General features: G+C 42.1%; 1 protein-coding gene across 1 annotated transcript in view; it reads left to right on the top strand.

The window, feature by feature from the left end:
• Positions 1-18,827, top strand: part of LOC128641182 (collagen alpha-1(XI) chain-like) — a 158,537-nt gene that overhangs the window by 136,982 nt on the left and 2,728 nt on the right. The gene's annotated exons all lie outside the window — the stretch shown is intronic.

Consider the following 18,827-nt stretch of genomic DNA (forward strand, 5'->3'; position numbering starts at 1 on the left):
GATTAGGGATGCGCAAATGTTCACTAAAGGGACATAATACTCATATATTAAATCACTAAAGGGACATAATACTCGTATACTAAATCACTAATGGGACATAATACTCGTATACTAAATCACTAAAGGGACATAATACTCTTATACTAAATCACTAAAGGGACATAATACTTGTATACTAAATCACTAAAGGGACATAATACTCTTATACTAAACACTAAAGGGACATAATACTCGTATACTAAATCACTAAAGGGACATAATACTCTTATACTAAATCACTAAAGGGACATAATACTCGTATACTAAATCACTAAAGGGACATAATACTTGTATACTAAATCACTAAAGAGACATAATACTAATAATATACTAAATCACTAAAGAGACATAATACTAATATACTAAATCACTAAAGGGACATAATACTCATATACTAAATCACTAAAGGGACATAATACTCGTATACTAAATCACTAAAGAGACATAATACTCATATACTAAATCACTAAAGGGACATAATACTCATATACTAAATCACTAAAGGGACATAATACTCGTATACTAAATCACTAAAGGGACATACTACTCATATACTAAATCACTAAAGAGACATAATACTCGTATACTAAATCACTAAAGGGACATAATACTCATATACTAAATCACTAAATGGACATAATACTCATATACTAAATCACTAAAGAGACATAATACTCGTATACTAAATCACTAAAGAGACATAATACTCGTATACTAAATCACTAAAGAGACATAATACTCATATACTAAATCACTAAAGGGACATAATACTCATATACTAAATCACTAAAGAGACATAATACTCATATACTAAATCACTAAAGGGACATAATACTTGTATACTAAATCACTAAAGGGACATAATACTCATATACTAAATCACTAAAGGGACATAATACTCGTATACTAAATCACTAAAGGGACATAATACTCGTATACTAAATCACTAAAGGGTCATAATACTCGTATACTAAATCACTAAAGGGACATAATACTCATATACTAAATCACTAAAGGGACATAATACTCGTATACTAAATCACTAAAGAGACATAATACTTGTATACTAAATCACTAAAGAGACATAATACTCATATACTAAATCACTAAAGGGACATAATACTCGTATACTAAATCACTAAAGGGACATAATACTCATACTAAATCACTAAAGGGACATAATACTCTTATACTAAATCACTTAAGGGACATAATACTCGTATACTAAATCACTAAAGGGACATAATACTCATACTAAATCACTAAAGGGACATAATACTCATATACTAAATCACTAAAGGGACATAATACTCATATACTAAATCACTAAAGGGTCATAATACTCGTATACTAAATCACTAAAGGGACATAATACTCATATACTAAATCACTAAAGGGACATAATACTCGTATACTAAATCACTAAAGAGACATAATACTCGTATACTAAATCACTAAAGAGACATAATACTCTTATACTAAATCATTAAAGGGACATAATACTCGTATACTAAATCACTAAAGGGACATAATACTCATACTAAATCACTAAAGGGACATAATACTCTTATACTAAATCACTTAAGGGACATAATACTCGTATACTAAATCACTAAAGGGACATAATACTCATACTAAATCACTAAAGGGACATAATACTTGTATACTAAATCACTAAAGAGACATAATACTCATATACTAAATCACTAAAGGGACATAATACTCGTATACTAAATCACTTAAGGGACATAATACTCATATACTAAATCACTAAAGGGACATAATACTCTTATACTAAATCACTAAAGGGACATAATACTCGTATACTAAATCACTAAAGGGACATAATACTCTTATACTAAATCACTAAAGGGACATAATACTCTTATACTAAATCACTTAAGGGACATAATACTCATATACTAAATCACTAAAGGGACATAATACTCATATACTAAATCACTAAAGGGACTTGAAAGTGATGCAGTATAACTGCAAAAAGCTGAGAAGAAAATATCACCTCAACATCTCTAAGTAAAAAAGGAAGATATTTTACCTCACAATCCTTCAGCTCATTAGAGTAAGTGTTCTGTGTACAGTTATACAACTTCTGTCCAGCTGCAAGTTGGAAAAAATAACAATAAAAAAATATTCAATAGCCAATCAGCATCAGCAGTGCTGAGGTAATGCTTTGCTTTGCTGTGATCTCATGAGATTTCACTGGAATCTCGTGAGATTTCATAGTAAACTTCCTTAAACTAAATAAATAGGGACATTACATAATTGTGTCTGCACATGCACACTCCCTTGCACGTCCTGGGACTAGTATCCTGATTCTTTACAGTGGGGTGTGAAGGTAAAATATCTTTCTTTTTTACATAGAGATTATGATCAGGTGATCTTTTATAGTCAGCTTTTTACAGCTATGCTGCATCACTTTCAAGTGCTTCAACATTTGGGTATCATGGCCCTTTAAATGTAATATTTAAATTATGCAATATTCTGAATAGAACAATTGATTCAATATATTTGTATTTATTATGCACAATTTTACTAAGTTCCTAGCACATGAACTATTGAACTTCTGAACAGTATTTGATAAATGGAATGTCACAATAATGCAAGTAACGGTTAAAAATCAGAAATAACATTAACCAATTATAAGGGGGTTTTGTCCAAAACAAATGTACAAACGACTATTTGTTCGACCAAGCGTATTTTACCCCATCCCTATTTGTGAGTGAGCTCTGTTGGTTTAGTGAGAGGTTAGTTTGTGCTCTTCTGCTTGTGCAGAGGGTGGCTACGTGTATGTAAGTATACTACACTATTTATTTGCTCCGGATGTATACTACACTATTTATTTGCTCCGTATGTATACTACACTATTTATTTGCTCCGTATGTATACTACACTATTTATTTGCTCCGTATGTATACTACACTATTTATTTGTTCCGTATGTATACTACACTATTTATTTGTTCCGTATGTATACTACACTATTTATTTGCTCCGTATGTATACTACACTATTTATTTGTTCCGTATGTATACTACACTATTTATTTGTTCCGTATGTATACTACACTATTTATTTGCTCCGTATGTATACTACACTATTTATTTGTTCCGTATGTATACTACACTATTTATTTGCTCCGTATGTATACTACACTATTTATTTGCTCCGTATGTATACTACACTATTTATTTGCTCCGTATGTATACTACACTATTTATTTGCTCTGTATGTATACTACACTATTTATTTGTTCCGTATGTATACTACACTATTTATTTGCTCCGTATGTATACTACACTATTTATTTGCTCTGTATGTATACTACACTATTTATTTGTTCCGTATGTATACTACACTATTTATTTGCTCTGTATGTATACTACACTATTTATTTGCTCCGTATGTATACTACACTATTTATTTGCTCCGTATGTATACTACACTATTTATTTGCTCCGTATGTATACTACACTATTTATTTGCTCCGTATGTATACTACACTATCTATCGCGCCTGATCAACGCATTTGATTTTATGTATATTTATTTTAATTTGTATTTTTTTAACCTGTATTAAATTCATATAAATTTTATATATTCACTTGGATTATTTAATTTGGCCAAGACTGGCTTGTGCACATTGCAAGGTTTATTATCTTCACAATATACATTTTTTTCACTTTCTATTTTAAGCTTTTATTAGCGCCTATATTTTAAGGTTATTTGGCTTTTGGCTAAATATCTTTTATACCCCATCACATATTTATTTTAGAGGCTGGGGAGTCCTCTTGTTCTCATAGGCTTAATAGCAATTCTCATCGCAGTAACCAATATTACATTTCTTGCAATGCCCATTTCATGTCCTTGTACTGCCAATACCATGCACTTCTTCTGTCCACGGGCCCACGCCTTGCCCTTGTACTGCCAATACCATGCTCTTCTTCTGTCCACGGCCCACACCTTGCCCTTGTACTGCCAATACCATGCTCTTCTTCTGTCCACGGCCCACGCCATGCCCTTGTACTGCCAATACCATGCTCTTCTTCTGTCCACGGCCCACGCCTTGCCCTTGTACTGCCAATACCATGCTCTTCTTCTGTCCACGGCCCACGCCTTGCCCTTGTACTGCCAATACCATGCTCTTCTTCTGTCCACGGCCCACGCCATGCCCTTGTACTGCCAATACCACGCTTTTCTTCTGTCCATGGCCCACGCCATGCCCTTGTACTGCCAATACCATGCTCTTCTTCTATCCACAGCCCACGCCATGCCCTTGTACTGCCAATACCATGCTCTTGTGCTTCCCACATGATGCCCTTGTACTGCCAATACCATGCTCTTTTCTGTCCACGGCCCACGCCATGCCCTTGTACTACCAATACCATGCTCTTCTTCTGTCCACGGCCCACGCCTTGCCCTTGTACTGCCAATACCATGCTCTTTTCTGTCCACGGCCCACGCCATTCCCTTGTACTGCCAATACCATGCTCTTCTTCTGTCCACGGCCCACGCCATGCCCTTGCACTGCCAATACCATGCTCTTCTTCTGTCCACAGCCCACGCCATGCCCTTGTACTGCCAATACCATGCTCCTGTGCTTCCCACGTGATGCCCTTGTACTGCCAATACCATGCTCTTCTTCTGTCCACAGCCCACGCCATGCCCTTGTACTGCCAATACCATGCTCTTGTGCTTCCCACGCCATGCCCTTGTACTGCCAATACCACGCTCTTCTTCTGTCCACGGCCCACGCCATGCCCTTGTACTGCCAATACCATGCTCTTCTTCTGTCCACGACCCACGCCTTGCCCTTGTACTGCCAATACCATGCTCTTCTTCTGTCCACGACCCACGCCATGCCCTTGTACTGCCAATACCATGCTCTTCTGTCCACGACCCACGCCATGCCCTTGTACTGCAAATACCATGCTCTTGTGCTTCCCACGTGATGCCCTTGTACTGCCAATACCATGCTCTTTTGCTTCCCACATGATGCCCTTGTACTGCCAATACCATGCTCTTGTGCTTCCCACATGATGCCCTTGTACTGCCAATACCATGCTCTTGTGCTTCCCACGTGATGCCCTTGTACTGCCAATACCATGCTCTTGTGCTTCCCACATGATGCCCTTGTACTGCCAATACCATGCTCTTGTGCTTCCCACATGATGCCCTTGTACTGCCAATACCATGCTCTTGTGCTTCCCACGTGATGCCCTTGTACTGCCAATACCATGCTCTTGTGCTTCCCACGTGATGCCCTTGTACTGCCAATACCATGCTCTTGTGCTTCCCACATGATGCCCTTGTACTGCCAATACCATGCTCTTGTGCTTCCCACATGATGCCCTTGTACTGCCAATACCATGCTCTTCTTCTGCCCACGGCCCATGCAATGCCCTTGTACTGCCAATACATGCTCCTCTTCTGCCCATGGCCCTTGCCATGCCCTTGTACTGCCAATATCATGCTCTTGCAATGCCCATATCATGCCCTTGTACTGCCAATACCATGCTCTTGCAATGCCCATACCATGTCCTTGTACTGCCAATACCATGCTCTTGCAATGCCCATACCATGTCCTTATACTGCCAATACCATGCTCTTGCAATGCCCATACCGTGTCCCTGTGCTGCCCATACCATGCCCTTGTGGTGCACACATCATGCCCTTGTGCTGCCCATACTGTGCCCTTGTGCTGCCCATACTGTGCCCTTGTGCATACTGCTATACTGAGCAGCAATGTGAAGCCCACTCCATGCCCTCATGCTGCCCACACTGTGTCTTTCGCTCTGCCCTTACCATGCACTTGTACTGCCCAAACCATGCTCTTGTGCTTCCCATGCCATGCCCTTGTACTGCCAATACCATGCTCTTGTGCTTCCCACGTGATGCCCTTGTACTGCCAATACCATGCTCTTGTTCTGCCCATGGCCCACGCCATGCCCTTGTACTGCCAATACCATGCTCTTGCAATGCCCAAACTATGCCCTTGTTCTGCCAATACCATGCTCTTGCAATGCCCATACTGTGCCATTGTGCTGCCCATACCATGCCCTTGTACTGCCCATACCATGCTCTTGCATTGCCCATACCATGTTCTTGTGCTGCCCATACCGTGCCCTTGTGGTGCACACACCATGTCCTTGTTCTGCCCATACCGTGCCCTTGTGGTGCACACACCATGCCCTTGTGCTGCCTATACTGTGCCCTTGTGATGCACACACTATGTTCTTGTGCTGCCCATACCGTGCCCTTATTGTGCACACACCATGCCCTTGTGCTGCCCATACCATGCCCTTGTGGTGCACACACTATGCCCTTGTGCTGCCTATACCGTGCCCTTGTGGTGCACACACTATGTCCTTGTGCTGCCCATACCATGCCCTTGTGGTGCACACACCATGTCCTTGTGCTGCCCATACCATGCCCTTGTGTGGCCCATACCATGCCCTTGTGGTGCACACACCATGTCCTTGTGCTGCCCATACTGTGCCCTTGTTATGCACACACCATGCCCTTGTACTGCCTATACCATGTCCTTGTGCTGCCCATACCATGTCCTTGTGCTGCCCATACCGTGTCCTTGTGATGCACATACCATGTCCTTGTGCTGCCTATACCATGCCCTTGTGCTGCCCATACCATGCCCTTGTGGTGCACACACCATGTCCTTGTGCTGCCCATACCGTGCCCTTGTGGTGCACATACCATGTCCTTGTGCTGCCCATACTGTGCCCTGGTGATGCACACACCATGCCCTTGTGCTGCCCATACCGTGCCCTTGTGATGCACACACCATGCCCTTGTGCTCCCCTTACCATGCCCTTGTGCTGCCCATACCGTGCCCTTGTGATGCACACACCATGCCCTTGTGCTGCCCATACCGTGCCCTTGTGATGCACACACTATGCCCCTGTGCTGCCCATACCATGCCCTTGTGCTGCCCATACTGTGCCCTTGTGATGCACATACCATGCCTTTCTGCTACCTATACCATGCCCTTGTAATGCACACACCATGCCCTTGTGCTGCCCATACCATGCCCTTGTGATGCACATACCATGCCTTTCTGCTACCTATACCATGCCCTTGTAATGCACACACCATGCCCTTGTGCTGCCCATACCATGCCCTTGTGATGCACATACCATGTCTTCGTGCTGCCCATACTGTGACCTTGTGGTGCACACACCATGTCCTTGTGCTGCCCACTCAAAATAAGTGTTGTGGAATTTTCTAGGCTACTAATTAAGACTGGGTTTTCTGTGTAACTTCCCTTGATAAATAATGCCCAATTGAGTGATGTGGGTGATGCATGTGCCAGGGATGGTTATTATAAGTTATCTGCTATTTCTTCCTAAGAGTCCACCACGTCATTCAATTACTAGTGGGAATATCACTCCTGGCTAGCAGGAGGAGGCAAAGAGCACCACAGCAAAGCTGTTAAGTGTCACTCCCCAATCCCAAGTCATTTTCTTTGCCTCTGTCAATGGAGGAGGTGAAGTTTGGTGTCTGAAGAAATAATTTCCTTTTTCGGGTACTTTTCCTTGCAAGCAAGGATTTGGGTTAAGTTGAGTCCAAGTCAATTTCTTCAGTAGAGTAGTGGTGGCTTTTAAGCAGTTAGGAAGTTGTGAGGTAGTCCTTGCTTTGTTTCCTAACACATTGCTGCTCATGGTACAGAAAGCCAGAGTTGGTTACTCTGTTCTTTCTTTTTCTACAGGTCTCTGTAAGGAGTTTGTGTCCTTTCACACCTTGTGAGCTGTCTTCCTGCCGGACAGCTAGACTGCAGGTAAGTGTTTTTGTCTTCTAGGTCTTGGAGACTTGCACTTCAGAAGAATATGTCATATGCAGTAGATGGGGATATTTTTAAAATCCTTTATACAGGATTTTCTTTGGCAGTGGGCAGGCACATTATGTTTGTTAAGACTAGGGCGCATATGTATCAATATGCGAGTGGACATGATACGAAATAGCGTATCATGTCCGCTTCACATCGATAAATGCCGACAGTTTCCTCTCTCTGCCGGTCATGTGACTTCTCTTTGCTGTCGGATATTCACAGAGTGGAGCGGCGTCTTTGAATTTTAGTCTCTTCAGCGTTGATCTACTATACAATCGTTTTACAGACTTCTGGCAGCCAAATTGTGGTATTAAAAATTCTTAAAGTGACAGTGTATTTAAAAAATTTCTACAATTTGGGGAATTTTTTATTTAGTATTATGGACATGGACCAAGACTCTGTGTTTTTTGACAAATGCTTGTTATGCCTAGAGGCAAATATTGTTTTGCCTATGCAATTCTGTGCTGCAAGCTTAGCTAGAACACTTCAATTTAAAGATAAATTGTTGCCCTCTGAACCCAATGGCCTCTAGTTATCATATCAATATGCTCGCCGTATTCAGCATTGCACCAGCAGCTCACAAGAGCTGCTGGTGCAACGCCGCCCCCTGTAGACTCGCGGCCAATCAGCCGCCAGCAGGGGGGTGTCAATCAACCCGATCGTACTCAATTGGGTTGAATTGCGGCGATGTGTGTCCGCCTGCTCAGAACAGGCGGACAGGGTTATGGAGCAGCGGTCTTTGTGACCGCTGCTTCATAACTGCTGTTTCAGGCGAGCCAGAAACACGAAGCATCAAGCTCCATTCGGAGCTTGATACATATGTCCCAATGTCTCTCAGGATGATGCTGTTCAGGCAATGCCACAGCTTTCTCCTCAAATGTCCCAAGCCTCTATGGCGTCACATACAGTGCCCTGCAGTTCCTCTCAGCCTCCTGGAGGAGATTATTTGCCTGCAGATTTTGTTGCACAGGTATCTTCTGCGGTATCTGCAGCATTATCTGCTTTTCTTATGCTGGGAAAACGCAAGAGAAAAATTAAACATTCAGATAGTAAGGTTTCTGTTGCACCTACTGCTACGCAGGTTGCCCTCCCTCATAAGTCTGATGAGGAGAATACGTCGGTAGCCTCTGAGGGTGAAATATCAGATTCGGACAGTATTATTCCCTCATCTGATACTGAAGAAGTAAGCTTCAGATTTAAGCTTGAATACCTTTGTGTACTGTTAAAGGAGGTATTGGCTACTTTGGACTCCGATACTTCTGTCGTTGTCAACTCTAAGAAGTCTAGTAAACTTCCTGTCCCAGACTGTGTGACAGAGATTATTTCACAGAAATGGGAGAAGCCAGGAATTCCTTTCTCCCCATCTCCCATATTTAAAAAGATGTTTCCTGTTGCTGACTCCATTAAAGATTTTTGGTGCACGGTGCCTAAAGTAGAAGGGGCTATTTCTACTCTGGCTAAGAGAACTACAATCCCTATAGAGGATAGCTGCTCCTTTAAGGATCCCATGGACAAAAAGCTGGAAGCTTATTTGAAGAAGATGTATGTTGATCAAGGTCTTCAATGGCAACCTGCTATTTGTATTGCCACAATAGCAAGTGCAGCATCTTATTGGTGCAACGCCTTGTCTGAATCAATTTTAGTAGAGACTCCACTGGAGGAGATACAAGATAGGATTAAGGCTCTCAAACTAGCGAATTCCTTTATTTCTGATGCTAACATGCAAGTTATTAGACTGGGAGCCAAGATGTCAGGCTTCACAGTCCTAGCCCGCAAGGCATTGTGGCTAAAATCTTGGTCAGCTGATGTTACCTGTAAGTCCAAGCTTCTGGTGCTTCTTTACAACATCAGCCAGCTCAGATTCCAAATAATTGAACAGATTGATAGACCAAGAAGGGGGGGTAACAGAGAACATATACTAAAAACAAGAGAGATGTTTTGGATATACAAATTGGAAAGTCTAATACCTAAGGGTATGAATAAAGAATTCGATTGGAGTTTGTTTTACTAAATATTTGTCTTTCCAAAAACATCTCTATAGATAGGCAAATCTTCCCTTTCTAATGGGCTGAGTATTATGATACCTGCATTTTTTTAATTTAAAATAATTTTCTAATAACCCCTTTTAATGGGCTGAGTAAATTTAAGGGAAATGTTGAAAAATTATCTTTACATATAAAAATACTAAAGAGAAAAGAAAAAAAATATTTTCAAAATAGGCCTATAGTGTTCAAATTGACAGTAATCCACATAATCTCCAGCAGCAATTTTTTGAAAGTTATAAAATCAACTCTAAAATGAGAGAGTCCAAATTAACATTTAAATAACAAGTAAATAGTATCCGCATATCTGTATATTGTGTGTAATATTTCTTCTATTTTAATTTTGTACATATGATTTTATCTTTTAACATTGTTTGATACTTAAACCTTTTCAATGTGACTATTCAGAATGCTTTTTTATAATAGGAATATATATGTTAGATGGCCACAAGATGGCAGTGATATAATAATGAGTAGTCACATGACAACAGGTGAACAATTGACCAGGTGTAAAGTATTTAAATGATGAATCAATGTATGTTCAGTATACATGACTAAGGACCTATAGCAGGTCTGAAACGTTGTATGTTTGTCTAAAGACCCCATATGAAGAAATTAAGGTTTTTTAACTATTGGCGGCTGGAACAAATCCTTTTTGCTACTTGGCTTCTTTACAAGGGGAAGACCTTGTTCGGACCTGGTCTTGCAGAAATATTTTCTGATATTACGGGTGGAAAAGGGACTTTTCTACCGCTAGACAAGAAGAACAGACTCAAAGGATATCAAAGTAATTTTCCTTCCTTTCGTAAATTCAAAGGTCAAAACTATTCCTCTCCCTCTTCCAAGCAGGAGCAGTCCAAGTCTTCTTGGAAGCCCAATCAGTCTTGGAATAAGGGGAAGCAATCAAAGAAACCCTCAGCTGAGTCTAAGTCAGCATGAAGGGTCGGCCCCCAGTCCAGGTTCGGATCAAGTGGGGGGCAGACTTTCCCTATTTTGTCAAGCGTGGAGATGAGAAGTCCCAGATCCTTGATCTGTGGACATAGTATCTCAGGGTTACAAAATAGAGTTCAAAACATTCCCTCCCAGGGGCAGATTCCACCTCTCAAGATTATCTGCAGACCAGGTAAAAAGAGAGGCATTCTTGAACTGCGTTCAGGACCTTTCTCCCTGGGAGTGATTGTTCCAGTTCCAGTAAGGGAACAGGGTCTAGGATTCTATTCAAATCTGTTTGTGGTTCCCAAAAAAGAGGGAACTTTTCGACCCATTTTAGACCTAAAGTGCCTCTACAAGTTTCTCAGGGTACCGTCCTTCAAAATGGAAACCATTCATTCCATTCTTCCTTTGGTCCAAGAGGGTCAGTTCATGATGACCATAGACTTGAAGGACATGTATCTTCATGTTCCCATCCACAGCAATCATCACAAATTCCTAAAATGTTTAGACAAACCTTTCATTTTGTGGCTCTACCGTTTGGCCTTGCCACAGCTCCCAGAATTTTCTCAAAGGTTCTGGGGGCTCTCTTGGCAGTGATCAGGTCTCTGGGAATTGCAGTGGCGCCATATCTAGATGACAGATCTTTTCAACAAGCAAACTCTCATACAGAGATCTTGTTGTCTTTTCTAAGTTCCCACTGTTGGAAAGTGAATCAGCTACAAGGGTGGTTTTCTTAGGGACCATAATAGATTCCCTATCTATGAAAAATTTTCTGACGGAGGTCAGAAAATCCAAAATTCTCTCCTCTTGCCTCTCTCTTCAGTCTACTGTTCGGCCATCAGTGGCTCAATGTATGGAGGTAATTGGTCTGATGGTCCCTTCCATGGACATCATTCCCTTTGCTCAATTCCATTTGAGAGCTCGGCAATTATGCATGCTCAGACAATGGAACAGAGACCATTTGGATCTGTCTCAGAGGATAGATCTAGACCAGTCGACAAGAGACTATCTCCCATGGTGGCTTTCTTAGGACCATCTGTCTCAGGGCACATGCTACCGGAGACCTTCCTGGGTGATTGTGACCACGAACTCCAGCCTGCTAGGCTGGGGAGCAGTCTGGGACTCATTAAAGGCGCAGGGACTATGGACTCAGGAGGAGTCTGCTCTCCCCATAAACATCTTGTAGTTGAGAGTGATTTGCAATACTCTGATGGCTTGGCCTCAATTGTCCTTAGCCCAGTTTATCAGGTTTCAGTCTGACAACATCACCTCAGTGGCTTACATCAAACACCAGGGAGGAACTCGGAGCTCCTTAGCCATGAAGGAGGTGGCACGGATTATTCAGTGGGTGGAAGCTCACAATTGTCTATCTGCCATCCACATCATTGGAGTGGACAACTGGGAAGCGGATTTCCTGAGCAGACAGACATTTTATCCCGGGGAATGGGCTCTCCATCCGGAGGTGTTCTCCAGGTTAACCCTCAAATGGGGGGTGTCGGAGTCGGATCTGATGGCGTCTCGGCAGAACACCAAGCTTCCAAGGTACGGTTCAAGGTCAAGAGATCCTCAAGTCACTCTGATAGATGCTCTGGCGGTTCCTTGGGATTTCGGTCTAGCATACCTGTTTCCTCCTTTTGTGCTCCTTCCACGACTTATTGCTCGTATCAAACAAGAGAGAGCATCAGTAATTCTAATAGCTCCTGCATGGTCTTGCAGGATCTGGTATGCAAACCTAATGAAGATGTTTTCTTGGCCGCCTTGGAGGTTGCCTCTGAGGAAGGACCTTCTAACTCAGGGTCCATTCCTCCATCCAAATCTCGTTTCTCTAATGCTGACTGCTTGGAGATTGAACGCTTGGTTCTGTCTAAGCGTGGATTTTCTGAGTCGGTCATTGAGACCATGATCCAGGCTCGCAAACCTGTTACTCGAAAAATCTACCATAAGATATGGCGTAAATACCTTTATTGGTGTGAATCTAAGGGCTACTCTTGTAGTAGGGTCAGGATTCCTAGAATTTTGTCTTTTCTCCAGGAAGGTCCGGAGAAAGGGTTGTCAGTCAGTTCTCTGAAAGATCAGATTTCTGCATTATCTATTTTGTTACACAAGCGTCTGGTGGATGTGCCAGATGTTCAATCTTTATGTCAGGCCCTGGTCAGAATCAGGCCTGTGTTTAAACCTGTTGCTCCTCCTTGGAGCCTTAATCTTGTTCTTAAAGTTTTGCAGCAGGCTCCGTTTGAGCCAATGCATTCCATAGATATTAAGTTGCTATCTTGGAAGGTTTTGTTTCTTATTGCTATCTCTTCTGCTCGGAGAGTTTCAGGAACTCTCGGCTTTGCAGTGGGATTCGCCTTACCTTATCTTTCATGTGGATAAGGTTGTTCTTCATACTAAATTGGGGTTTCTTCCTAAAGTGGTTTCAATAGAAATATTAATCAGGAAATTGTTGTTCCTTCTCTTTGTCCCAATCCTTCTTCTCATAAAGAACATCTGTTGCACAACTTGGATGTTGTGCGTGCTCTAAAGTTCTACCTACAGGCGACTAAGGATTTTCACCAGTCTTCTGCCCTCCTTTTTTCTCAGGAAAGCGTAAGTGTCAGAAGGCTACTTCTACTTCTCTTTCCCTCTGGTTGAGAAGTATGATTCGTTTTGCTTATGAGACTGCTGGACAGCAGCCTCCTGAGAGAATTACAGCTCATTCTGCTAGGGCTGTCTACTCTTCTTGGGTTTTCAAAGATGAAGCTTCTGAGGAACAGCTTTGCAAGGCTGCAACTTGGTCCTCTCTGCATACTTTTTCCAAATGTGATACTTTTGCCTCGGCTGAAAGAAAGGTTCTCCAAGCGGTGGTGCCTTCTGTTTAGGTCTGCCTGTCTTGTTCTCCCAACCTGTTTATTCTGTGTCCTCTAGCTTGGGTATTGGTTCCCACTAGTAATTAAATTACATCATGGACTCTCCATATTATAGGAAAGAAAACAAAATTTATGCTTACCTAATAAATTTATTTATTTCCGGATATGGAGAGTCCACAACCCCACACGTTATTAAGACAGTTATTTTTTTACTAAACCTCAGGCACCTCTACACCATTGTGTTATTCTTTTTCCATTTCCCTTCGGTCGACTGGGGATTATGGGTAGGGGAGTGACACTTAATAGCTTTGCTGTGGTGCTCTTTGCCTCCTCCTGCTGGCCAGTAGTGATATTCTCACTAGTAATTGAATGACGTTGTGGACTCTCCATATCCAGAAATAAAGAAATTTATCAGGTAAGCATACATTTTGTTTTTCCTGGACTGGCTGTAAGTACATTTATTATTGAGGCGTTGGCAGTTCTTTAGGTTGTATTGTAATGGGGACAACTATAGGTCAAGTGGTGCATTCTGGGGCTATAAAGCTGGCATGGTTGGCACAGGTTGAGCAGTTATAAGGAGCTGTAGCAGGAGCCCTGGGCTCAGCCATATGGATTTATGTTGTTGCTTCACAGTATCCATGGGAAGGGACTTTGATCATCATTAAAGACACTGATGAACAGTGTTGTTTCCAGACCAGTACACACAACCTGGCTCTGAATTAGCTAAACTAATTGTTTCTCCTCTTCTTTTGATGGACTTTAGTTTTAATTTGTTCAGCAGCAGCAATAAATATTCCAGCACACATAAAGCAATTAGATATCACTCCATCAGCAGTGCTATTCTCTTGACTTATGTTCGCTCTTCCAATGTCTAATGTGTTTAGAAATCAATACAGTCTCTGAAGCTTCTACAGCACTGTTAATATCCCTTTGTAAAGGAGCGAGATGTGGTATTGATGAGAGGAATAATGATGTGAAGGGTGGAAATGTAACAGCAGCAAAAGGAACGAAGCCGGTTACATAACAAGTCATATAATGTAACTGTTTGTGACTAATGAGTGTCATGGGGCTGTATCATTACTGAGGGCTGTAGAAGACATCACAAAGGGAGCTTGGTTATGCCAACAAGCCTGGGTAGCAGAGGCATGTTGCTAGTGCGCCTTTATATTAGTTTTTAAAATCACCTTTTCCTGCTTTACCCCTTACCTTGTAAATTCAGCTGGCACTGGTTATGAGGTTGGGGGGCACTATAGGGGGAAAAACACATTAACTCCCATAACCACTGAGTGTTACCCAGCAATAAATCAACTTACCAAATAAATATCTGAAATCACAATGGCATTTGCACTCATACAAAAACTGGAAAAAATGAGAGTGAGTAAATTATATTATAATACTAATCACAATAAACTGTACACTTGTGCATCTGCTACCTACAGAAAGTAAAATTTATTATGCAACAGGAGAATGTATAAAAAAATATTTATTTAGACATAAAAATGTCACAAACGTTTTGTATAAATAATCGTATATAATAGTGGAATAAATGCAGTGAGTCAATATCACTGAAATCAATTAAAATTACAATACAGAGCACAGTTAGAGGCAATAGCAGCGCTTGCCTGGCCAGGTGAAAACAATCCACACAACGCGTTTCTGGGCCCCTCCCCCTTCCTCAGGTGCAGCTGGATTGCACAGAAACGCGTTGTGTGGATTGTTTTCACTTGGCCAGGCAAGCGCTGCTATTGTCTCTAACTCTGCACTTTATTGTGTATTTTGTAAAGTCCAGTGATATTGACTCACTGCATTTATTCACTATTATATACGATTATTTGTACATATTGTTTGGGACATTTTTATGCCTAAATGAAAACATTTTTTATAAATTTCCCTGTTTTGGTGCTGTCAATACATAATTATACAAAAACTGCAGACTCTTCCAGACTCAAGCACACTAACTGCCAAGACACGTGCATACTACCTGCCCAGACACATGCACACTACCTATCCAGATACATGCACACTGCCTGCCCAGACACGTGCACACTACCTTTCCAGATACGTGCACACTGCCTGCCCAGACACGGTTGTGCACACTACCTGCCCAGACATGTGCACACTACCTGCCCAGACACGTGCACACTACCTGCCCAGACACGTGCACAATACCTGCTCAGACACGTGCACACTACCTGCCCAGACACGTGTACACTTCCTGCCCAGACATGTGCATACTACCTGCCCAGACACGTGCATTCTACTTGCCCAGACACATGCACACTACCTAACTGGGTAATAGAAGTAATCTGAATGCTCTGAGGCCTATTTATCATAGGTCTTGTGGACCTGATCTGACAGTGCGGATCAGGTCTGCAAGACCTCGCTGAATGCGGAGAGAGCAATACGCTCTCCGTATTCAGCATTGCACCAGCAACTCACAAGAGCTGCTGGTGCAACGCTGCCCCCTGCAGACTCGGGGCCAATCGGCCGCTAGCAGGGGGTATCAATCAACCCGATCGTACTCGATCGGGTTGAATTCTGGCGATTCCTGTCCGCCTCATCAGAGCAGGCGGACAGGTTATGGAGCAGCGGTCTTTGTGACCGCTGCTTCATAACTGCTGTTTCTGGCGAGTCTAAAGACTCGCCAGATACACGGCCCTTCAAGCTCCATTCGGAGCTTGATAAATGGGCCTCATTATCTCAATCATGAAAGAGAATTTTTGGGTTTCATGTCTTTTGGGTGTCTTGTATGTTGTGGTATAATTATATTACACTCTCTGAGTGAGCGAATGGTCCTAAGCTGGTGCACAGTACATGCACAACATATGTGTGTATGCCGCTGAAACAGTGAGAGCTTTTACTAGAAGGAAATATACTGGATCCTGTTCATGCACTCACTTTTCAGTTTAACAATTCTTCCCCTCTAACAATAAAAATGTATTTCCTTATGAATTGCCAGCATGAAACAATGTTTGACCCTGAGCTAAGTTCCCAGTGCAGAGCTCATTTACTCCCTAGAGGTGACCAGCATGAGGCTTATACTGTATCCTTGTTACAGAGCTGCGCACGCCGGCACCAGCCAAGCTTTCTCTGCTTCTTTAGAGAGATTAGATAAGACTTTTACACGCTGCATTTTGCAAGAGATAAAATGTAATTTGATGGAGCTTTAATAGCTGAAAAAAAGCTTGTACACTAATATTTCTAGAACCAGAAATCACTGTAAATTGTAGGTATATATATATATAATTAAGCCTCCCAGACACAAAGCTTTCCTAAACTCACAGATCTCTTCTTCACATGTACAGAGCTTTCCTAACCTCACAGGTCTCTTCTTCACATGTACAGAGCTTCCCTAACCTCACAGGTCTCTTCTTCACATGTACAGAGCTTCCCTAACCTCACAGGTCTCTTCTTCACATGTACAGAGCTTTCCTAACCTCACAGGTCTCTTCTTCACATGTACAGAGCTTTCCTAACCTCACAGGTCTCTTCTTTACATGTACAGAGCTTTGCTAACCTCACAGATCTCTTATTAACATGTACAGAGCTTTCCTAACCTCACAGGTCTCTTCTTCACATGTACAGAGCTTACCTAACCTCACAGGTCTCTTCTTCACATTTACAGAGCTTCCCTAACCTCACAGGTCTCTTCTTTACATGTACAGAGCTTTGCTAACTTCACAGATCTCTTATTAACATGTACAGAGCTTTCCTAACCTCACAGGTCTCTTCATCACATGTACAGAGCTTTCCTAACCTCACAAGTCACTACTTCACATGTACAGAGCTTTCCTAACCTCACAAGTCACTACTTCACATGTATAGAGCTTTCCTAACCTCACAAGTCACTACTTCACATGTACAGAGCTTTCCTAACCTCACAAGTCACTACTTCACATGTACAGAGCTTTCCTAACCTCACAAGTCACTACTTCACATGTATAGAGCTTTCCTAACCTCACAAGTCACTACTTCACATGTACAGAGCTTTCCTAACCTCACAAGTCACTACTTCACATGTATAGAGCTTTCCTAACCTCACAAGTCACTACTTCACATGTACAGAGCTTTCCTAACCTCACAAGTCACTACTTCACATGTATAGAGCTTTCCTAACCTCACAGATCTCTTCTTCACATGTACAGAGCTTTCCTGACCTCACATGTCTCTTCTTTACATGTACAGAGCTTTCCTAACCTCACAGGTCTCTTCTTCACATGTACAGAGCTTTCCTAACCTCACAGGTCTCTTCTTCACATGTACAGAGCTTTCCTAACCTCACAGGTCTCTTCATCACATGTACAGAGCTTTCCTAACCTCACAAGTCACTACTTCACATGTACAGAGCTTTCCTAACCTCACAAGTCACTACTTCACATGTATAGAGCTTTCCTAACCTCACAAGTCACTACTTCACATGTACAGAGCTTTCCTAACCTCACAAGTCACTACTTCACATGTATAGAGCTTTCCTAACCTCACAAGTCACTACTTCACATGTACAGAGCTTTCCTAACCTCACAAGTCACTACTTCACATGTATAGAGCTTTCCTAACCTCACAGATCTCTTCTTCACATGTACAGAGCTTTCCTGACCTCACAGGTCTCTTCTTCACCTGTATAGAGCTTTCCTAACCTCACAGGTCTCTTCTTTACATGTACAGAGCTTTCCTAACCTCACAGGTCTCTTCTTCACCTGTATAGAGCTTTCCTAACCTCACAGGTCTCTTCTTTACATGTACAGAGCTTTCCTAACCTCACAGGTCTCTTCTTCACATGTACAGAGCTTTCCTAACCTCACAGGTCTCTTCTTCACATGTACAGAGCTTTCCTAACCTCACAGGTCTCTTCTTCACATGTACAGAGCTTCCCTAACCTCACAGGTCTCTTCTTCACATGTACAGAGCTTTCCTAACCTCACAGGTCTCTTATTAACATGTACAGAGCTTACCTAACCTCACAGGTCTCTTCTTCACATGTACAGAGCTTTCCTAACCTCACAGGTCTCTTCTTCACATGTACAGAGCTTTCCTAACCTCACAGGTCTCTTCTTCACATGTACAGAGCTTTCCTAACCTCACAGGTCTCTTCTTCACATGTACAG

Source organism: Bombina bombina, chromosome 10, assembly GCF_027579735.1.
Source record: "Bombina bombina isolate aBomBom1 chromosome 10, aBomBom1.pri, whole genome shotgun sequence".
NCBI lineage: Eukaryota > Metazoa > Chordata > Amphibia > Anura > Bombinatoridae > Bombina > Bombina bombina.